Raw genomic sequence first — 21,804 nt, 5'->3', positions numbered from 1 at the left:
GCTTATATGAATTCAGCGCAGCTGTTTGAACAGTACATATGAGGGGTATTCAATAATTAAATACTTTTATGAGTGATTCTGAGAATGTCTTGTTCAAAAGCATATGCATGTTTTTTTTAAATGTTCAATAAAGTTTAATCCTCTTTAGTGATTCTGAGTTCTGCTCTGTTGTAGTGGTTTAGTTTGGAAATATGCAAAATGTATTGGTTTTACCTGCTTTATACATTACTATTTATGCTGTGGATGATATGGAATATTGATTTCAAACCAACTAGTGATATCAGACTATTGATCATACTGTAGTTGAATATTAGGATGGTCCACGCTGCTAAAACGAGTATCCAGTACGGATAAGTACTTTTTACAAGTATCATCAGAGCAAAATGTCAATATCTGTACATTGCTCAGAAGCTCAATTCTGAGGCTATTATGTAAATAGTTTTTGAATGAATATAGCAACTTCTGATGAAACCATGTCAATTAAATAGACAAATTCCAGTTAGACCCGCCCACTTCTGCTTTAAGCACTATGCACATTCCGGTTTAAGCCCTGCCCATTCTGAGTACTGATACGGATAATTTAGTTAGTTGAACAGTTGATGCAGTTATGGTTTATATATTTAATATGCTTATTACAGTGTTTTTACCCAGAGATCAACTGCCATAAGATTTACTGTAGTACCACCAATAACTACAGCAGGGTTTTCAAGGGTTTTTGTTTTCTCTTGGGGTTGTGGTTATGGCAGTGGTGACAGCAGCACTATACAAGCTTATCTTCACCATTGTAACATTACATTGCACCTGACAGGCCAGATGTTGTGGAAAAAACAACAAAGGCATCTCCAGAACACAGATGCTTCTTTGAAAGCTTTGATACATTTTCATTCAGTTATTTGCGACTTTAGATGAAGAAAATCAACTGTTTTTGCAACAAGCGACTTATTGTGATCATAGGAATAATGACTACTCACTTTCACAAGCATAGGCGAATATAACATGGTGTTAAAGCCCTGCAAAACATGGCCATGACTGAAATACCTCAAAATCTATTGAATGATTGGTTATTGAATTTTGTACAAATAAGCATGGTCCCCAGAGGATGAATCCTACTGACTTTGGTGATCCTGTGACTTTTCGTCTCGTACCACCCTGAGGTTGACATACTTATTTTTTTTATGAAGTATCTCAACAACTATTGGATGGATTACCACAAAATTTGCCACATACATTCGTGGTGCCAGAGGATTAATCCTAATAACTCTAATGATCCTCTTAATTTTTACTATAGCCATCATGAGATTTACATTCATGGTTTTAAGAGAAATGTCTCAACAACTATTAAATTAACTAATAAGTAGGAAATTTTGTTCAGATATTGTTGTCCCCCCCCCAACATGAACTGTAACAATTTTGGTAATCCCCTCACCCCCACCCAGTGACCTAAACTTAACCAAACTATAAATATATAGGTGGTAGATCAGAAAAAGTATGTAAAATAAAAATGTATATTAAAATACATATACCAATATATAAATAATTTAGGTATATTTAATCATAGATAGCCAGACAGATTTCAAATATATATTTTTTTTCAGTGCAAGAAAAGAAATGGCCAGAGTAATCCATATTAGAAAAAAACAACTCTTTTTTTCAGTACTTTTTTTGAAGGATTCATCTGTATTAGGATCATTACCGTCCAGATTTCTATTCCAGCACTCTCCTTTCCTGTTCAGCAGTCCCATTTTTTGTCAGCTCTAAACAGGGTGTTCTGGTCTGTTCTTTTCCATCCAACAGGCAGGCGGCTGAAAGCTCATTTTGGGTACAGCAAGTCCGAACACATGAAACCTGTGGTAGAAACTCTCTGAGTGCTCATCTCAGGCTGACAGCAGGCAGTCCCTCAAGCATTACCGTAGTTGGCCGTGACTGATTTCTCTGAGGCAGGCAGAGCCACAGGAGGCTAAATGTTCTTCTTTGGCTCGTCCGTTTTGATTTGCTCTATGTACGGCTGTTTGACATTTTGTCTTTTGGAAGTGCTGTCTTTGTATTCACACTGTTGTTTACACCCAATAAACAACACTAAAGGACAGAGAAAGCCAGGACGGCACAGGTGACTGGGATATAACTAGGAAATTATTTTTAGATGTGTGCTTTTTAGATGACCTTTCTCTTGGCTTTTCACTACAGTCAAGTACATTGCGTGTTTACTCTATTGTAAACATGGATAATACTGCCTCAGTGCTGTAACCTAAAAACATTGCCTGCATGCAGTTATTCAAGACTTTTAAAATATTGATGATAGGCTACTGATAGCCTACTGTGCTCTAAAAGCACATGAAATGTTTATCCGTGTAAACACAGGTGTCACCTGTTTAGCAGATGGTGGACAGAGGGACACAATGATTCATGCAGTGAACAGCTGCACATCAGCCTCAATATAGGAAAAGTACTTATTACATTGATCAAAGCCTCCAGATATTAATTTAGTTTTTTCTATTTGCACATGATCTCTAATGTTGACATTGGCAGCCCAGGGAATGCACTGTACAAAGATTTTGACATGTTTGTGCACAAACCTAAAATGGTTGTGGGGAAGAAATAAAGCATTTTATTTACTCTATTGTCAGTTTGAGCTATAGGAGGATGTTTACAGTGACAGCCTGCCAATAAGGGAATAGACAGTCAGGCTTAGAGTAAGAATAGCTAGTGCCGGAGACCCTTATGGTGTGTGAATGCCGCGGAATAGTTGCCAAGGCAACGTTATCACCCATTATCCATCATTGGAAGCAACAAATCCAGGCTCTGCTATTTATTCTGTTGTTTTCTCAGAAATGGAGGTGACAGATAGTGTGATGGCGGAGAGAGTACATTATTGATCAACACAAGACCCGACTTGTCCCCTTGTACGTTCTCTGATGGCAATCCCACAGGCCTTCCAGTTAGCAGAAGCAGTGGGCTATCTTGTTCGACGGTGGTTTATGGGGCCTGTCATTGGGATGTGGAGGAGCATGTACCACAAAGAGAAGCCGGGCCAAGAGACTCCCCAGGGAGGGAGGAGATGTGGTGGGTGGGAGCGAGTCAGAGGTCGCAGGCTGTGAGTACAACAATCTTGGGCTAAAATTCAAGGGTGGAAGAAAGAGAGTGGTTGAGTTTGGGGTGTTTGTTGGGGGGTGAAATAGTTGATACAATACTTCCACATACTAATGCCTTCAGCAGAGGATGAAAAGAAAAAGAGGTATATCTGTGCCATTGACTTAATTGTTGTCCAAAATCATGGGGAGATTTGTTTCTGCATTACAATGAACATGAGCACTGTAATTTATCTTAAATCAATGCTATATATACCAGCCTGTTGCCAAAAATACTTACTAGATGCAGACGCTGTAGTTACAGCACTACCTGTTACTGTGCTGTTTATTTGCTATCACTACAAAGTAACCCATAAAAGAGGGACAGCTTACGCTAGCTACTAGCTAGACTCAGGGACTGACCATTGTTCCAACGGCCCATTATTCTGAAATATCCTGTAAACAAAAGCCTACCGAAGACCATTTTTTCTGAAAATATTGATTGAGTATTGAAAATGTATTTAAAATTTTATTTTTTGGCACAAAAGCTAATCAAATATTTTTTCATATTTTTACAATAGTTACAGTATAATTATAGTTTTGTTTCTTTGCTTAAAAGGGGAGAAGAATTCAAATTTCAGTTCAGATCCCCACATTTAAAACCACAGATGACTCCCCTCAAAATAAGAGCAATGCAACACTCCTTTTCTATGACCGGTACAAAGATGGCCTTCCTCTGTTAGGAGAGATATATGAGATGGAAGATACAAAGCCAAGGCTCTTAATAAAAATCATCCATTTTTGTCAGAGCTGGCCAGGGAAAAATTTGCAGCAGTATCAATAGACAGCTTTTTTTTTTTTTTTTCCCCACTTCTTTATCTCGCCCTACCTTCATCTCCTCCTCTTTTTATCTTTCTCTCTTTCTTTCTGAGCAACAGCATACATCAGCACAGAGAGGGAGAACGTCACCTCGACTGTCACTGATATCTCCTAAATCATTTTGTCTCTTTCTGAAGGCTGACCTCTCTGCTGTACATTTTTGGGCTATCAAGTGGGACTGAAAGTCACACTTATCACAAGGTAAGGGATCACTACCAGACTGCCATTTATTTCTCGGTCTCACTGCGATGGGAGTGTGTAGGTGTGATTGAATTCTCCCACTCTTCTTCCTCTTGAGCATGTAGGCCCACTGTGGGAGAAGTAAGTTGACTCTCAAACTGCGCCATGCATTCCTCAAACTAGATTATTGTTATTTCCTCACATCCTGGATGGAGGTTTAGAGTCAATATGCTGCTATATGAAGAAAAATGTTGCGGCAGCAGTAGAGCTGCCCCCACGTTTTCAAATAATGCACCACTGTTCTTGATGGTTTTTGAATCAGTCCCTGTAAATGTCGAGTAGTCTGAGGATACTGAGGGGTAAATATGATAAGAGAATGCATAAACACATCAGTCATACTGGTGTTTTGCGGAGGTTGCTGATACACTCCTGTAGGTGGGATTGTCATGCCTGGGGATGATGGTGCGACTCCTCTCCAGGAGAGCATGAAACAGGATTACGAGCACATCAGCAAACATGCAAACCACAACCTTTATTTGGGGACAACTACTTGTCAAAATAATATGGTTGCTGACTTTAACCTTTTTATATGTGATTTATTTAGCTTGATATAGCACATACTCTAATATATATATGTCTATAAAGAAAAAAATGAAATCATATAAATGAATTTCCTGCAGTGAGGGTGCCGTGGAAGAAAACGTTCCTCCTCTGCTTAGAGGAATCCGATTGGACCTTGGCCTTTGCCTGCACACTGATATGACTGGCTGCTGCAGGTTCTCTCCTGGCGGTTGGTCACCCAGCGCTTGTCAGCCAGCTCCCATCACACCACACGGCCCTGCAGCTGTGTAGCTGTGGGCAACACACACCTTGTCACCAGCAGGAGCTACAATGTGGTCATTTGCCCATGAGTTAAGTGCACAGGCCGTCACATCCAAAACTCGCGCACCTCGACTCGCACGTAGAAAACACAAGCACTCTTTCCCCCTAACGCCTGTCAGATCACATATCCAAAAGCACCAACTACACTGTTACAGACTTCCCTACTGTCTCACTGTCTGACCACTTCCTCACTCTAAATGGCACAAAATCCAATCGCTGCACAGGTTGTGGTGTGAAATGAGAGGCAGCAGACGCCCACTAATATGATCTTTCACAGTCTGTTGGAAGGGAGAAATATGGAGCAGAAGGATGGCTTACCTTGATAAGCACAGGAGCCTTTCCTGTTTTTACATGACTCAAATATGGATAGACACTACAAAGATATATCCCCTCCCATCCTCTGCATGTTTTTGAAAGGAGCCCCTTCTCCTTTCTTCCCCCCCCCCGCCCTCCACTCCCAACTCCTGCTTCCTCCATCAGTGTCACCAATTGCTTTTTTTTCAGCCTGCTTTTTAAATTAGTCTGTCTCCCCATCTTTGCCTCTCATGTTATTTTCATAGAAGGCAATCCAAAGTAGAATGCATGTTAATTTGAATATGGGATGACTGTCCCTCACAAGAGATGGTGGATGGAAAGCAATTGGAGCCGAGGAACAGGGCAGACATGTCTGGCAAGAGAAGCCCCAAATGTGTCGCTTGCCGGGCCGAGTGACAGAAAATGCAAATCTGCTCTGCGTCTCACTACCAGTGTGTAGACACTGCATTCTTCTTGACTTTGAAGCTACAGTTTACTTTTTAATAACAGTATGTTTGTGCAGAGTGGTTATTTGAAAAGCCTCAGATTTTCTTTATAGGTCCATAGGTCACTAACTTCAGAAAAAGTCTAACTTATTATGTATTGGAGAAAGTAAAAAAAAACTTCTGATTAAAGATGTGATTAATTTGGAAAGGGCTCACATGCACACACTTCTAAGGAGGTGTACACACATACTGTACACACACACACACACACACACCCACACACACACACACACACACACACACAGTCCTTAGCCATGACATGAATCCACAAGCAGGGAGGCTGTTCCTTGGTTACAACCATATTGATGAACATCTACATCCAATATGTTGCTCCATTGATTCTTCATTATTCCAATTCCTGGGACTATTTCAATGTGGCATGGCATCAAGATGTACACAATTAATTTGCGCTTTCTATTAAAACCAAGTCATTAAAAGCATGCTGCACAACAAATTCATAATTAAAATACCAGCACAAGTGAGAGGTGAAAGTCTCATTAGTATTGGTGCTGCATGCTGTTATTTCCTTGACTAATTTGAACAGCTACTTTCAGCCGTTGCTACAATGATTTATGTTCTTTTGTATTTATGTACCGGTACATATGTGTTCAAGGTTGAGTGTTTAGAGACAGTGACAATTCTTGGAAAAATGGGTTTCTTTAATTACAAATAATAGCTGGTAACATCAAGGTCAATAAAATGTGTGTGAAAGCATAAAGCATGCTGCTGTTTATCATATGTTAATGTGGCAGTCTTTAGCCTTGTTGTGCAGCTCTACAATACTTCACCATATATGATCAAATCCCTTTAAAACTAATGTAAATTTGTGATTATTATTAGCAAATGTTAGCATGCTATCACACCTTACTAAGATCACAACTATGTTAAACAGTATCTTCTAAACATCAGCATGTTAGCATTGTCATTGTGAGTATGTTAGAATGCTGATGTTAGCCTTAAGCTCTGTTGAGGCTAGAGCTACACTGATAGTTAGCTCTGGCTTGAGAAACTTTAGTTTTGGATGCAATTGAAAATCACATATGCACACAAGGATTCCAGACCGCTGATGCTTTCCCTTAGCAGTGAATTGTTTAAGTATCAGTCTTTTGTCAATATCAGCGTTGAGTGTACAGTGTCACAGACAGAGATATATGCAGCGATAATGAGACACGATTGATTAGCTTTGCTTCTCAAATGAGCTCTTCACAAGGAAATTGAAATAACACACAGTCAAACCATATGGACATGATTAATGGTGTTTTGAGATTGGGATCTAGTGGTATTTACATAATCAGCAGGGGAGAATTAGCTACTTCCATTTTCTTTGTTGTGTGTGAACAGCAGCCCGAAACTTGCGTCATCCTGATTGTGCTGCATTATCTTAAACTCTTGATTCCTCAAAGGCTTTGATGATGATGACTGATGACAATGATTGGACAGATGATGGAGAGACTTGTGAATCTGCTTTAAAGTGAAAATGACTTGGGGAAAACATTATGAATAGCCATAATTAATACGTATAGATGCAACCTTAACCGTATACTTCCAGTAAACACAGAGGGGAAGTTTTACAGTTTCTGTTGTAGAACACAGGCAAATATGCATCTTGGCGTTAATGTCATGATATAAACTGACTGAAAGATGGTATTATTTAAGTTTTGAATCTCCAGACACTGGCACATTAAAAAAATAAAAAAATCTGAAAACTTTATGACATTAAATATTCAGAGCGTATTGTTAATTTAGAGTTGCACACTCTTTGATCGCATTTTTCCAACTGAATCCCAACCACTTTGAGCCAGTGAGAAGAACAGAAAAAAACATAAATACACAAATCCAATTTGAAATAACTGAAACTATCATGGCTTTGGCAGATTAGTTGTGTGCTTCATAATAGTAATAGAGTAATTTGGAAAGTAGGCTTTTAGAGCCTTTAATGCTATCTCAAGGTTATTATTATCGGAATTAAATTCTTTCTTTTCTTTCTTCTTAATACTTCATTTGATATTCACAAGTTGTGACTTGTGTATGAAGATAAAAATAAAAAGTCAAAGTTGTGAAGAGTCACAGATTCTAGTGTCCCTGAATCCCTAATGGACCTTAAAGCACTTTCTAATTGAATGTAATGATGAAAGTGGGATTTGTAATTGTCAGAGCTGGATGAAATTAATTGCCCTGCACATTTTGGATGGTTAAACAAAGTTAAACAAAGACTGCTGCTGCACAGTGATTTCAGCGTGATGTCGGAAGATGACTTTTGACGTTGTTTCAAGTTAAAATCTGAATAAAACCAGAATAATAGAAGGATTAAAGTGAGCAGAATAGGGAAGAATCTCAGATGGGCTTATACATGGTCTCTAATGTAAAGTGACTTTGTACTTCCTCCTATGCTTCCGGCAGCCAGGAGTAATAATTACTGTGGGCTTTGTCACTTGAACATAACCTTACGTTGTTTTTGGCCATTTACTGAAACAACTGATGTTCTCATTTTTTTTTGGGAGGACAGTCACCGTAAAACAACAATCACAATTTAAGTGTACCTCATAGCAAGCCTATGTTCTGTAACTTTGCTAAACAACAGCCACTGCGGTGATGTGTTAATGGCAACTGCTAAAAATTGGTGTAACAATTACCTCAACTACAAAATAGTCATAAATTCAGCACTGACTTAGTAATTTCACTCACACAGTCATTTATGTCTAAAGTTTGTTAACATTAGCCAGCGTAAACTCCTGGTCATAGCAGACCAAGTAAGGCTGTAGCAGCAAATTCCCTGAGTGTACTGGATTGAGCAAATGTGTGCTCCATTGCTAATGAATTCATCTATCATCATGTGTAAGAGGAAAGATTTACCATTTCAGTCCCACTTTAAAGGGCCACTTGTAGCTATGTCTTACTATTTATGTAGTCATTATAGCATACCTCCAACCACCCGGCCGCCAGCGTATCTGGATTCTTTGGCAATTAAGGCAAGTTAGTGAACTCTGTGGTGGAGTCTGGGTGTTCATATAGAGATTTAAAACAAAAATTGGTTATTTTTGGTGGTCTGAAGCATTGCCACAAACTTTATACAAGAACTTTTGAAAACCCCTGTCCGTGGTCCAGTTAACACACAGGGCATGCACATATGCGCACGCAGAGAGAAGTTACGCCCTGGGACAGCTAAAGCTACTGGCTGCCCTCTGCTTGTTCCCCCGCAAAAGGTCACTGCATGATTTATGCACCTGTTTTGTGAGTTAGATGGGAACTGTTTGTGCTTTGGGGGCACCTGACGGATCGAAACGTGAAATATGAAAATGGAATTCTGTTCGTGAATTGATTTACAAGGTTGAGCAGGTATTAAGCTGCCCAATTGGGAGTAGCTAGATGAATACATACTTTGTGTCGACGTCTGCATGTGTGCAGTAATGTGCATCCCGGCTGCTTGTAACATGTGTGCTCCATGCAGTTGAACCTACACAAGGATGAAGTGTCCCATCATGTTAAGTGAGATAAGATCAGGTCAGTGAATAATGTTTGTGGTCAGTGCTGGATAAAGATGTCAATAAAAGTGCCTGTATATAGATATTTATGTGGCTGTGTACTCACACTTCACTCCATTTCTCCATCTGATGCTCACATCTCTTCTGACACGACAGTGCGCTGTGTCGGAGACATGTATTCTTTAACATGGCAGCTCACAGGGGAGAGACACAGATGGGTTTTGACTTCCTAATGCTTCTGGATGGCCACGGATGATGTTATTCTAGTTGACAAGCTGCTCCATATCGGCTGAAATCACATACCACCTGCATGCTCTTTCTCATAAAAATTTGAATTTTCTTGTCAATGATTAATTAAACAATCAATTTAGTGGTGGCCTACATTGAGAAAAAGAGGGTAGTTGGCGGGATTCCCAAATGAGTTTGAGTTTCCTCGTAAAACTTACAACACACTAAAGCAAAACAGTAGATGAGTACATTTTAAAAAGTTTAATGAAATATGAGAAGTGTTTTATTTACAATATTGTCCCCTGTGATCTGAGTGGTATGGTATGAAGCCTCTTTTACTGTCTTGTTAGATACATCAAGCATATTTCATCTTATCCAAGCAGCGTGAATTTTTCGTCCTGTTACAGTGTGTTCTACAAAATTACATAGCATGTTTCCTCATGCATTTATCAAGTAGCTACACTTGCAAAAAACTCAATTTATGAATAAATTGGAAGTTAATGATATAGAATTAAATAAAGCAAACGACTCTTGCACTCTGGCGCTTTTAATTGAGAGCACGAGGTAGTGCATTTGAGATAATACATTCACGCCAGAGGTAAATAGATGGTGCTTGTGTGCACCAGCTTGTTTAGCATGACAGCTGTGTTGGATACATTACTGCATTAAGTCAAACCCAGTTACTGCCAGCTCATTGCCCCTGTGCCCTGAGAGGTGTCTCACGCAAAAGCAGAAGTACGCAATCCCTCAGTGTTACTCTGTCTTCTTATAATATGCAAAGTAAAAATGGAGAGGACAGATGTTTATTTCAAAATGCATGGACGTGACACACACTTAAACATAAATCACATTCAATTAAGACATCTTTAACGGGCACTGTGACAGCTCCTGTGATACACTTTCTCAATGTGTTTTGGTCTTGGGTTTGCTGTGGAGCGCCAAGGAATTGCTCCAGTGTGGCCCAGAGTGCTGATGATGTTTTTATGTGCTGCTGCTGTGCTTTTTGTCACTTTAGAGGGTCAACCAACACACTGTGATATCCGCTCCAGCACTTAGATGCACTGTGTTGCGCTGATGGAGGAGGCTTTTTGGGGACAGCACAACTGGGATTGGGTCTGAGTGGTAACCTCTGAAATGGAACGATGTAAGAGTGTACGTATGTGCGCACAGCAGCAGCAGAGTATGTTTAAAAAAGAAAGTGGGGCTGCACTAAATGACAGATGAATGGACAAGTGAAGGACACAAAGGAAGAAGCAATATTTAGAGAGTGCGAGGGCGTGAAACAAGGACGGGGAATAAAAAAGGGAAGAACGTGGGGGTCTCCAGACCCTCAGAAAGCCCAATGACGAGGAGGGGTGCCACCAGTTCCTCTCCACTGAGACACTCTGGAGGTGTCTGTCAGGTCAATTAGTACTACTGTGCTTACATTTTCTACCTGACTTCCTTCATTAGTGTTTTTGTCTGCAGCTTTGAGCCTCCTCAATGTGTCTACATGCTCAGTCATACTTCAAGCCTTTCCCACACACTCTTCACACTTGGTGTGAAGTACGGCTCATGAAGTATGTAGGTTTGCCAAGCACCCGACCTAGAGGAGGTCACAGCTCTCATATTGTGGGCTTGTAGCCATGCTAGCTGCTTACTTCTAGGGATGGCAATGTTGGCAGTTGGTCAGCCGGTCCACCACTTTGGTCCCGACCGAAATATTCCATGGATATTTTCTAACATGTTAAACTATGATGGTGGTGTGAACGTGGTAAATATTACCTGCTAAACGTCACTTTGGGCATGTTAGCATGCTGATTGCCGATTAGCATTTAGCTCAGAGCACTGTTGTAGTAGTCTTGTTATTTAAGTAATTCAGACTACAACATGACATTCTGTACTGTAGCTTTATAGTTATCGTAGTATACTATAATGTTTTATTTGTTTTCATTTTATCTGTCTGTTTTTCCAGTTATTAGACATGTAGAGAGGAGACCAGAAGAAACAGAGTGGGGGAATCGAACCCGGGCTGCTGCACTAAGGACTCGGCCTACATGGGACACGCTCTACCAGGTGAGCACATTTACATCACACATTCTGACAATTCAGCGACACCTTATGGATTTAACCTGAAAGTAACACTAGGAAGAGAAGAGCTAAGGAAAGGGACAGAACTACAGTGGCATCTTTATAATCACTGATAAACGGCAGTTTACGAGGTAGGGGCATTACAGGAATACCTCAACACTGAGTAAACACAATATAAATCTATACAATCAACAGAAGGTCTCTGTGTCTGTTCATATATAGTCTATAGGTTTATTGATCCTTTCTTGTGCATGATCCTGGATGCAGCAATTATGATCATTCCCAAAGGTCCACTTATGCATGATTCAAATACTAGCATAGTCCAGCAATGACATGCCGTGTCATGTGAGATAGGAAAGAAGCCAATACGCTTTGAGATATGTGCATTTGAAACACTTGGCAGTCAGAGTCAATAATGGGCTCGGTATAAGCGATTAAACAATTAGAAAACTATGTACCCATCACCAAACAAATGAATAGTCCCGTTGTCAAACCATAATAATTGATCTGTTGACATTCAACGAGTATAACTCGTGTTATCCCCAACTTGCAGGATCTTACAGCGTGTACCGACTCAAAAATGTGTGAAAAGCACACTCGCAGTATGACATGCTTAGTCATTTGAGTTCTTTAAAGATTCCTGAAAACGACACTGTCAAGGTCCGCCTTTTTTAAATGTGTCGCACTTTGAGCACACACAGAGCGGCTGGTTTGTGAGGTCCAGGAGATAAGAGGCAGAGAGGTTTGAATGTGTGATAGGGAGGCAGGGCAGCAATTCCCTTTCAGGTTTGTTTCAGGCCACCTGCTGGGTCCTCCAAACAGAGCCCCACATGGCAGATCAAAGCACGCCATCAACACTTTGTTTTGCTGAGGTTTTAATATAATTAGCAGTTTATTTATGCACAAGGGATGAATCTGACAGTATTAGCAGCTAACTGACTTCAGCCAGTGACAGAAGTCATCTTGTATGAGACACCAGGGTATTTATTTAGCACAGACTGAAAATTCACACCCTTTCCTGGTACGATCTTGGTCATACATTCTAGTGACTAAAATATGAAATTGAAATGGTCAAGGGACAATCTGTAACCAGTGTAACATTTACCCCCAGTACAATGGTTTACTAAGATCTATGTCCATTTGTCTTCTGGTTCCAGTGGACTGCTTTAAGGCCTTACCAGCCTTCATTGAGCAAATAAATCGCCGTCACACTCCTCAAATGGTGTGATCGCCTGTCACAGCCCTTCACATCAGTTTGTTTTATTGGATGTGGCTCACGCCTCCAGATATTTATATCTTTTTACAGCCATGTACTGTACTGGCTAACAAAACAAAAAAAGAAGGGAAAAAACGCAGTGAGGGAGAAAAAGGAGGCAGGAAAGCTCGGCAGGCAGCTAGACAAGTAATGGTGTGGAATACAGAGGAGGGATGTGGGGAGCTTTGGCTGGGGACACCCTCTAGATCCATCTTCCCCTGCTTAAAGCCCCAGCGCCTTGGTAATGGCCGCACGGCGGGTGCTTTCAGAGGTTGCGGCACAGGAGATGAGGGATCTAGGAGTAGAGAGGCCAAACTGAGAGGTGATTTCCCCAGCAGAGTCCTCTTCATTTTAGGGGTAGAGGAGGTGTCGGCATTGCCACCGAAGCTGGAACCTGGATGAAAACAGGCAAATTGCTCCCCACAGGAACAGGACACCGACAGCAAACTGGATCCGACATGATATAGAGTATTATCGGCTTTACCCCCTTTCTGTTCTTTTTATTTATGTGTGCACACATTAAATGTTAATTTCAGCCATTGATCCATTTAACTATCTCTCTTTTCTTTATGAGTCCATCCATACAGAGGTCTGAACAACATACATGCATCCTTGAAGTAAAGAAATATATCTGCAACTCAAAGAGACATACTGTCACCTAGAAAATCTATTGCAGCTCAGCGCCCACTCATTTTATTGAGGTCACTACGCTGACTTAAATGAATAGAGTCCCAGGCACATGCAAAATGATACAGCCCAACTAGTGGGAGGAGGGGAAGGTGGTAGTATCTCTTCTGGGTTTTGCATGAAAAATCACTTGCTCGCTTTGCTTTAGGTTTAAAGGCAACAGATTTGAACAAGAAAGCCAGCCATTACAAAATGTTTGTGATTCACCGTGACAAAAGCATTGGTTCTACATTAAAGTTGGAGGTAGTATACTGGAAGAAGACAAGACCCAACATCAAAGCTGTCATCTTGCGTTGTGAACAAAGAAAGGTAAAGCCTGGTGAGTGGAACAGATTCAAAGCTGGGCTCGTGCGTGCCTCCTCGATAGGAGGGGGGGTTGCTGCAAAGCTGTTGTGGCCTCTCAAGCTTTATCCCACTCATTGGTAAATTATATCTTCAGCTTTTCAACAGCAAGATATGGCCTTCCTCCTACTATTTTCCGCCCTCTAAATACTTGAGTGAGATTCAGTCCATTTACCTGAATCAACTCTAGCCATCTTCAATTTGTTAAAGGCTCTTTGGCACCCCTGAGTACGGAGGAAGATAATTGAATTGAGCTCATTCTTCTTGCTGATTTCTCATGTTACCTAAGGGGACTTGGGGAGGAAAAGCATTCTCAGAAAAATTCCTTTTTTTCAATTTATTGCAAAGGCTATTCATGAAAGGGAATACGACAGTCATATGAGAGGGAAGAGAGAGAGAGAAAGGCAGCGAGAGAAAGAGATGGCACTCCAAGCTTATTGTTTTGTAAGCAATTTGTAGTATGAGACTGTCATACTGTAGTGTCCGGCTGCTTCTCTGAAGAAGAGCATGCATTTAAGTATATACAATTATTCTCTGAGAAAACGTTGCCTTAAATCTCAAAGATTTTCATTTAAATAAGTGTCTCTTAAGTCACTGTGTGTCGCAAAATCAGGTAACACAATGGTGATTGAGCCTATAGCCCACTGATTAGTACTACATTTTTTATATATTTGCAGTGTTACAAACTGGGTGTCTGTGGCGACATTCCCAGGAAAAATGCCATGATAAATGCAGATCGAACGTTTCCTGCTGCTGCAGCTTCACATTAAAAGCGCTTGGCAAAACACAAGTTGACTTTTATTATGAAGTAGTCACAGGAAATGCAGTGTGTTTGTCAGTGACCTTCGCACTCACCGCTGCCGTCTAAAATGTCTACAAAGCAGGACAGCGGCCATTTCTGGTATTTTTAGACAGATTGGTTTTAAAAATTGCAGGGGCTAATGGAACAAAAAGGAGCAGCCACAGTGAGCTGTTAGATGAAAAGCTGCAGGTGACAGACTGCACACTTCCGACTTCTCAGTGAGGTAACCAACTCCTTTCAATGTGCCCTGCTGTTCGCACACTCATGCCGTGTGCAGCATAAAATCAGATCACGGTCGCTCAGGTAATGATGTAAAAAGTCAAACTATTGCCTTCATTATTAAAACGAGTTTGTTCTGTTGCCACCAGAATTCAGTATTAAACTGTGTTTGCTGCTACCACCAGGAACTGCAGGTGTCACCAATTCAACCATCAACTAAAATCTGAAGGATTGGCACTTTAAGAGAATGTTGTTGTCCTGCTGGGTGTATGGTTTTGAACCACAGCGTGCAACGGTGACAATAACCCATCACTACAACCTTCCCGTGCCAAATTGCCCCCCATAAAATTAAGGCTGTTGGCAGGCTTCTCATTTTTAGATTTTATGAGCTGTATCATCATTTGTTTCCCAGCCCACTAAATGAAACTTGGCTGTTCCCTGCTGAACGTGTGGTAGGCCAGTGTCCTACTGCAGGCTCCACCAAGGATATTTTAAAGGGAGTGAAATGCCACTCTGTATCGTTTTTATAGTGAAGAAGAAAGCAAGGATTGTTCATTTTCCAGCACCGTAACAGTTAAGCTTGCAGATAGTAGCCTAAACAATCTACACATTTAGTATATCTCATTCATATTTTAGTCACCGTAACCGGGTTCCCCAAACATTCAGATATGCGATATGTGCTTGTTGTTAACGACGGTGTTAACTAACGATGGCCAATTTAGTTAGTTAGCTCAGTAGCAAAAAGGAGACAGAGCTGTCAGCAGGATAGATTTAGGTTATTTTCAACTTGAACCGTCTGATGTAACTTACAGATGTTTCTCACTTGTGAAAAACTAGCAATCATCATAAAATATAATACCACTTTTGTCTGTAATTAACAAAACAATTTAAAAAAAAGGTATTTTGGGTACCATAGTTATATAGTCATTAAATTGGTCCGTTTTTCTAGCTACAAATGAATGTTGACAGTTGAAATATTAATGGTGACCATGGTGAATTATTTAAATTAATATGTACTTTCATCCCCTGTAGGTGTATATCAGGAACCCAATTTTTTTATATTTTTAATATGAGACTATATTAAATATATCTATCTATTTCAATATTATTTTACAGTGCTCACCAGTGTACATTTTGCACAGTATTGTTCATCGCTCCTCTTGGATAGAGCAGTAACCCCGTAGAAAAAGTACTAATTTGACCCCCTCGCAGACAATCCTGGCTCGAACACTGTGGGTATCAGTTTCAGGGTGAAATCTATATAGCTTACATATAACCCAACACACAGAGCGCTGAACTTTCAGCTATCTTTAATTGATGTTGATATACCAGAGGGACATTTTAGGATTAAATTAACCCACTGAAAACTAGAATTAAAATTCTAAACTGCGAAGCTCACTGTAAGAGCGAAACAGTCGTGAGCCTTGGGCCTCTCTTAAATGTGTGAAATGAATATTATATAAAGCATAAAATGTCCTTATTAGAGCAATAAGAAATTGAATTACTAATAGAAACGGTAATAGATTTAAAGAGACATTATGTTCAAAGAGAGATCCATGTTTTCTATGACATGTGTGAAATGCACCAGAACATAGAGATGTATTTAATAGTAAGGTGGCAGCTTCTTCTTTCACAGAAAACAAAAATTCAAAAGAAGCCAGCTCGCTGTTCATTTCTAAACCGCCACAGCATTTTGACATGCTTCTCAAAAACTGTTGACACATTCTAAATTAAAATCATCCCTCTCTTTTCTTTCTTGTGAAGTTATACTTCATTAGCTATGATTGTTCATCCATGCCATGAATACAAAGGATTATTTTCTGAGAAATAACAAAGGACCTCTTTTACCTCAGAACCACTGAAGATGAAAGAGTAAAGCCTTTGACGAATTAATGAATTAGGATCGATAAAATCAACAATGGATGTGTACTCGTGGAGTAAGTAAAATTCAATTATGAAAAAAAAATACAATATGCAATCATGGAAAAACACATTATAGTGTGCCAGAGATTTTTAAGTTTTGTTTTTTTTCAATCTAGGTTTCAAGTCAGTTGTTGTGAGTTCCTCAACATTTCATTTTACAGCGCTGTGTTATAATAATGATATGTGGTTAGTAGTGCATGTACATTTTTAGCCATGCTAGTGGCATGGCTCTTGGGACAGTGAGGTTGGTCTCTCGGTTGGCAGGTTTATAGACGTTCTAGTGAGTTAATCCATCTGATATTTTATACAGAATTTCATGGTGCCCAGAGGAAGAAGCCCTCTGATTTTAGTGATCCCCTGACCTTTGATCTAATGCCACAATGAGGTTCACATTGTGGATTTTAGTGTCTCAACTATTTCGTGGATTGCCATGAAATTTACACACATTCACGTCCATCTCAAGATGAATTTTAATCACACAGGTCATCCCCCTGACTTATATGTAGCGTCATCACTAGGTTGAAATTTCAAATTGTCCAATACTTAGTGTTATTCTTATGTCGATCAGCCTCATATGTACTTACACTTACATATGTACATGTTTAGTGCTAATTAACAAATGTTGACACATCAACAGGCTAAACTGAGATGGTGAATATGATAAATATTATACCTGCTTGACATTAGCATGGTAACATTGTCAGTGCAAGCATGTTAGCATGCTTAACTTGTGCCCAAGTACAGCCTTACAGAGCTCCTAGCATAACTGTACACTCTTACTCTTGTTCATGTACATGTCTGTGCATGCCCATTCATTTATCTTTATGCAGTATCTACATGTATATGTCTGTGCATGCACATTCATTTATCTTTATGCAGTATCTACATGTATATGTCTGTGCATGCACATTCATTTATCTTTATGCAGTATCAACATGTACATGTCTGTGCATGCACATTCATTTATCTTTATGCAGTATCTACATGTATATGTCTGTGGATGCGTATGCATAATAAGTGTGTCATTTCCTCTGTCTGTCTCTGTGTTGGTGCATGTGGTTATTTCAAAGGTCTCTGGTTCCGTCTTTATTTCCCAGATATGGTTTGACTGGAGGAAGGGAAGATGTTCCCTGTTGAAAGGGATGGAAGCCTTTCTGGAAACAGTATATCTTCCAGATTGCCACACTGCCAGGTTGTCAATCAGCCAGTGTCTTTAGCTGCACTACAACAAGTCTGCTGCTTCCCACACACCCAATCACATGAGCTGCTTCACTCTTATGAAGATAGTTGAAGGCTTGATGTATGTTTTTGATAGGGAAGGCCAATGTTAGTGTGAATGGAGTTGACACCTCTCTGAATGGGTCATGGCTATGTTGTTGTATGTCTTCTACCAGTAGACTTTTAAGGCTTATATTGAAACAGTAAAAAGGACGTATTGGCTGCAGACACTGACACTATGCACACAGTGATTGCCTATATTTCACCTGTCTGAGACATTATAGGCACTGTGTGGTGGAGGTGGTTGCGGCAGCCTTGCTTTGACAGTCTTGAGTGACATGGCAATGTGTGCTTACACACAGGCCATGGGCAGATGGACACAGACGAACTGACAGAGCAACAGAGGGTAAGGGAAAAAGAGAGAGGAGAGAGAGAAAGCAGCCAAGGGTAAATTCAGCACCATGGACACCTACCATTAGACATCTCTCCAGGCAGCATTTGTTTGCTTTTTATCTCCAGGAGATGAATCACTTATAGCCGGCAAAGCCAATGCTGGATAAGCACACTGGTTCGGAATGTCACTATAATAGGAATGCTTTCACTAGTTCCCCATTCCATGTTTGTCCTTATTTTTCCCTTTTTGATTATTTTTCTCAAACTTTTCTCTGTTTCTCAGTTAATCAGCCCCACTATACTGTAGCACCGTGCAAAAAAAGGGTAAATAACTCATTGATATTGATTCATTTTTTAGCTCTGTATGTATCTCACCAGATCTGCAGCAGTATTGCTTTTATTAAATGCAGCGTCTCAGTCTGAGTCCAACAACAACTTACCTCGTTCAGCCTACTTATAGTGTTTGCTGCATTGCAATGGAAGCTTAATTAAGTGTTACAAACTCTCTTTATACTGTGACAAAGTGTAGCTTTTAATAGCGTGGGTGGTGATGCTCAGAGCTTACAGTACCGTAGCTTTAAAAACTCACTTCACTGTTTTGAAATGTTTCATTACTACTGGCAAATCCCTACAGTTGATTGGACTTGACTCACATAATGGTGGTATGGGACACTTCAGATATTGCTCATTTCGGGTTAAAGTTAAATTTTCTTAAATCAACTCAAGATTAGTGTATATTATTAGTAGATGGATTTTTTTTTAGAGCTTGGAGACCTAAGACTTGAAAATATATATAATATAATTCAGTGCAATGTAAGCACTCAACAATTCTCACTGTGACCAGTGTAGCTCAAATGATAGTAGTAGCCTGACTCATATATGCTGATGATACCCTTATATTACAATTAGGGGTGCACCGATCCACATTTTTTCACTTCCGATCCGATCCCGATACCTGAATCTGCCGATACCGATACTATTCCAATACCAGAGCTCTCTTTGCTTTAATTTTGTTATTATCATTATTGTTGATTTTATATGAGGCTGAAATAAACTCCTCTCAACAGGCAAGTATGATATGTACGTATGTATGCATGTATGTCCCAAAAGGCAACTTGAGGTAACTATAAGGTCAGAAAAGGAAGTCCCATCCTGAAAACAAATATGCAACTGTAAGGATTTCAAATTGATTGTCATGTCAATATTTATTAAATTCCCAAAATGTCAAATATTTGAAATATAAGAAAAGTGCAATAAGTGTAAACATCTTCACACACACACACACACACACACACACACACACACACACACACACACACACACACACACACTAATCACTTTAGCTTTCACGTTGTCTGCCTGGAGTTTACCTTGTTTTTGGAATGACTCCAGAAGTGATTCCTGACAGCTCCTTTTGTCTTTCCGCCCCCTGGCTAAAAAATCCTTGTGCCCTTTTGTGTGGTGCTTTTTTAAGTGTTTGATTGCGTTCGTAGTGCTGTACGATGCGAGGGAGCTTCCGCCTCTCTGAATCACGGCTTTGCTAGCTGTCTGCAAACTGCAGAATGGATTTCCTGAGCGGGGGCGTGTCTCATAACTCTGTCTCATTGAGCCGCGCCTCCGTTCAGGAAATCCATTCCACAGTTTGCAGCCAGCTAGCAGACTGGCCGGCAGGAATCACTTGTGGAGTCATTTCAGCAGACAACGTTAAAGCGCAGACATGGCTCATGGATCAGATATCTCCGCAGGTTGGATCGGGAAATTCCGATCCGTGAATTACGCTGGTATCAGTCCCGATACCGATACTGGATCGGATCGGCCCCATCCCTAATTACAATAACACAGCCGTCCAAACGGCCAATGATCTTCAGATGATTCTAAAATGTTTCTGACAATTTACTATAACTACTTTACTCAGTTTCCAATAACTGCGTGGCTGAATTATGAAAACGAACAAAGAAGGCGTCTCCCTTGGCCTCTGGAAATTACTTTGTGATACTTTCAGTAACTAAACACTGAAATATTTAGCACATCATATCTAGTTTGTTTGAGCCAACTGTTTCCCCCTGCATCCAGTCTTTATGCTATGCTAAGCCAAGCTAGCTGTCACCTGTCCCTAACTATTTAGTGTAGGGATAGGAGAGTGGCAAGAAAGCAAATAAGCGTGTTTTCTAAATGTCTAACTATTCCATGAATAATTTCATTTATACTGTGCTTAAATGGTGTGTATCCTAAAATGAATTTTAGTAATAAGAATTTGATAAGTTAATAATTAATTAATTTTAATCAAATCATCACAAACCTAGGGCAAGGAAGCATGCATACTGTTTGGGTTTTAGAACTCGGGGCAAAATAGCATGTGAAAAATGCAACGTGTGAGGAGGGGCTTAAATGGGGCCCACAGCTATTTGCCCCTGGGGGTTAATCCAGCTCTTAATAATGGTGATCTCGGCAAGTAAATGGTTTTTACATTCTGACTGATTTGTATCACATTTGTGGTTGATTCTCAATAGTTGGATTTTATAAAGATTTAATACTCCCTTGCTTTGCTTGGCATTTTGTTCACATGGCACACTGAGAGTTGATCAGCTTCAGGTGATATCTGTTCCTTTCTTCCACCCACTTGATCTATGATTGACATAGTTAACATGGTCTTAGCTTTCAGTGCTTGAAAACAGTGCTATACTCTCCTCTGCTGCACTCTGTTTTGCTTTTGCTCTCCCAACATTTGATCCATAACGCCGCTCAGTTTTTAATCAGAGCTTTCAAATTTGACCTTGACTTAAATCCATCAAGCTGACATTTCTGGTGAAAACAGGGGCCCGATGGCGGCCTCAAATATCCAATGATCAGATCTCCCTCACAGTGGGTATGATTCTCTGCACTTGGAGCATTATAATTACAAGCTAGTTCCATTTGCACACTCTCAGTACCTATAAAAAAAAATGTATGGAGCCAGTGAAAACTAGCAAGAGGTATTTATCATAAGAGTGTGTGGAACTGAGCTTCATGCAGAGGAGATTATAGTCCTCTCTGTACTTCCCTCTCCCCTCCATCCTCTCTCATTCTCTCTCCCCCTGTTTGTGAATCACTTTTAACCTACAATCCAAACAGCTTTGACAGGGATTATGGAGTTTTGATGAGAGACAGAGAGAGGCTGGGAGAAAGTGAGTTTGGGGTAATGAAGCAGCAATGTCAAGGAATGATTTATGAAGGGCTCTTGCCTTCACTCTCCCTTCACTGAGATGTAGTCAGTTCAAATATCACATTTCAGAAAAATTCAATTCTGACCACGCACAAAGTGATCAGTGTACCATTTCAAGAAATTGGATAGCATTGTTTGTTTAATATAGTATCCCAAGCCTTCCAATGATATGTCAGC

General features: G+C 40.1%; 1 long non-coding RNA gene across 1 annotated transcript in view; it reads left to right on the top strand.

The window, feature by feature from the left end:
- The window catches only part of LOC127359052 (uncharacterized), a 183,534-nt gene that overhangs the window by 57,392 nt on the left and 104,338 nt on the right, over positions 1–21,804 (top strand). The window contains exon 3 of the long non-coding RNA XR_007882594.1: positions 11,471–11,571. This is a non-coding gene — a long non-coding RNA (uncharacterized LOC127359052). The remainder of the gene's footprint in view (positions 1–11,470; positions 11,572–21,804) is intronic.

Source organism: Dicentrarchus labrax, unplaced genomic scaffold (assembly GCF_905237075.1).
Source record: "Dicentrarchus labrax unplaced genomic scaffold, dlabrax2021, whole genome shotgun sequence".
NCBI classification, from domain to species: Eukaryota; Metazoa; Chordata; class Actinopteri; family Moronidae; genus Dicentrarchus; species Dicentrarchus labrax.
This window is presented reverse-complemented; position numbering and strand designations above follow the sequence as displayed.